This window comes from Mastomys coucha, unplaced genomic scaffold, assembly GCF_008632895.1.
Source record: "Mastomys coucha isolate ucsf_1 unplaced genomic scaffold, UCSF_Mcou_1 pScaffold3, whole genome shotgun sequence".
Classification (NCBI taxonomy): domain Eukaryota; kingdom Metazoa; phylum Chordata; class Mammalia; order Rodentia; family Muridae; genus Mastomys; species Mastomys coucha.
In genome coordinates this window covers 8,257,950-8,260,716 of record NW_022196909.1, presented here as the reverse complement: position 1 = coordinate 8,260,716, position 2,767 = coordinate 8,257,950, and positions in this window count along the sequence as shown.

The window sequence follows — 2,767 nt, the reverse complement described above, 5'->3', positions numbered from 1 at the left end:
GCACCAGGACAGCTTGATCAGTCAGCTTTGTTCACTTCTCACACACCACAGCAAGTGTGGGGCAGCCCAAAAGGACAGTGGGCAGAAGTCCCAGCTTGCAAGAGCGAGAGCATTCTGGATCTGGTGTGCATGATGGGATACCAGCACAGGTGCCGGCCTTGCTCCCCAGCAAACCCTGTGTGCTCCCCCGGAAGAGTTATGAGGGGCACATCAGTCTTTTCCTCTTCAAATAGGGTCACAGAGCTGGCAGACATTGGTGACAGAGCTGGCGGACATTGGTGATTCGGCACATCTACATTTCAGCAAGATGGCGGGCAGGGCCTTCTTTGGAGACCAGACTGAAAGATGTGAGCTACAAGTATTTCTACTTACAACTTGACATCGGCAGAATCCTCCAGCCTGAGGATGATTATTAGTCTGATCGGAACCCAATGGAAGTCTTTGGTGGTGTTCAGTGCTCTATCAGAGCCTTGTTGTTCTGGATATTGGTGATCAATAGCTTGAAGGACAGATGCTACAGCATTAAGGGAATGATCGACAGTTTGTGACAAACAGGGTCTAGACAGATCCTTGACAGAATGGGGATTTAAAGAGTAGCTGAAAACACAAATGAATTCACAGGGGTCATTCCATAGCCCAGGGTTCTTCCTTCAGGATGTCAGATCTTTCCTCAGCACCATGTGCAAAGAGCACCGCCCCCCCCCCCCCCCCCCCCCCCCCCCCCCCCCCCCCCCCCCCCACCCAGAGCGACCTGGCCAGCAGCCACCGGATAGGTTCTGGGCCGCCCCACGCCCTTGCACCCTCCACCCACCTGAACCTTGTTCTCAGTCCTTTTCCTTCAGCTTGCCTGCTACTCCAGTCCCTCCGGATGATCCAGTTTAGCAGGCCCACCAGGGTGGGGCCACTCATCCTGTGGGCGACACCCTCTTGGTCTCCCCTGTGGCACTGGGCACACAGTGCCAGGAAGTAGTGCAGGAGTGTCTCGTGCACTGAGCCTGTATCCATCGCTGCCTGCAGAAAGGGTCTGGCTGCCCCATGGGTTAATTCTTACAGTGTGGTGCCTGCTCTGGGTACGAGTGGTGGGCGAATTCATTTCCTAATCCTGACCTCACAGGGAAGGGTAGGGCAGGCAACTCCATCGTAGGCTTCAGTTCTCCATCTGCTGCTGCAAGAGACAGGTGTAGGGCAGTGTGATCCTGCAGGAGAATGAGGAAGGGATACCATCGTTATACATGAAGAAGACAGGAGGGCACAGGGATGCACACCTATAACCCCAGGAAGATAACCCAAGTTTGAGGCCAGCTTGAGCTTCAGTGAGTCCTAGGGCAGCCTGTGCTATAGAAAGGGAGGGAGGAAGGAAGGAATGAAGGAAGGAAGGGGGAGGGATAGCTAAATGGAGAGGAAAGGTCAGATGAGGTACCGAGGGACTGGGTGCTTTAGGAGGGTAATGAGGTCATTGGCACACACTTTTCCATCTTGACCATCATGGCCTAGAAAGCAGGACCATGTACACACAAATGTACTGCACACACAAATGTGGCTGCACTCAGACTTCTTCATCTGCGCCCTCAGCTGTGCCACTCTCTAGGGCACCTTCTTTGTCTTGCCTCCTTACCTGTGAAATGTAGAACTGACATTACTGCCTCATTGAGAGAGCAAGTGTGCCAACGTGAGGAACATGCTTACAGCCAAGCCTGCCACACTCAGCAAATGTTTGTTTAAAACACGTGAGTGTGTGCTCTCCCCAAAGCCTTGAGGGGTGCTCTCCAGATCTGAGAGTTCCTTCTGGTGCTCCTTGTGTGGGCCCTGCCCCACCTTCTGGTTGCTTCTACTCATCCCTGCCCAAAGTTATGTGTTTACACTTGAGAAATGATACTCTATTCTCGAGGTACAATATGTTGTTTTGACATCCGTAGTCTCTCTTGTAGATGTATGCTATTAGATCAGGCTAGTCACTATATCCTTCAGTCCACCAACTTATTCATGATTTTGTGTGGTGGGAACATTTGTGATTTATTTAAAAAATTTGAGATACATTATCCCTCCCTTGCTTGTTTTATTGTTTGTTTGTTTGTTTTGTCTTTGAGATATGATTTCACTGTGTAGCTTAGGCAGGCCTTGAACTCTGATCTTTTTGTCTGAGTCTCCCTTGTACCCAGAGCTAGCCCACCCTGCTCTTCTAAGAACAAGCCTATTGGGAGATATTTGTGGGGCTAGGGGAAGAGGTACATCAGTTCTCCATATATGACAATTTAACAACTGCTAAATCTGTCCCATCCATCACCCGTGGGACACCTCTGCAGCACTGGAAAGGGCTCACACAGAAAACCAGCACAGGTGCCAGGAGTGAGCTGTGCAAGGCACGGGGAGCCTGAGCTCATGGGGTACGCAGTTACGCCTCTCATCCTAAGGGTTTTCCCATGCCGTGTCCTCCCTTGCACATGGTTGCCTTAGGCATGCTGTAAGAGTACCCCCTCCCCCCACAAGAACAGAACAGAGAAGAGGGTACCCAGAGCCTGAGGTCTCTTTGCACAGGGTCCTGGACACACAGAGCAGAGTGTATATGTGTGTAAGGGAAGGCTCAGTTTCCCTTGGGTCTTGGAATCCTGGTGTTATAGGTGGGGCTCAAAGCAGGGCACTTGAGTCTGGGCTCACTGGTGTCCTAATGCTGTGCACTCTTGGGATTCCATACGTCTCAGTGTTACATACTGTCTAGCCTACCCACCCACAGGCGGGCTCCAAAGTAGAGCCCTGTATCCCCAGTCTG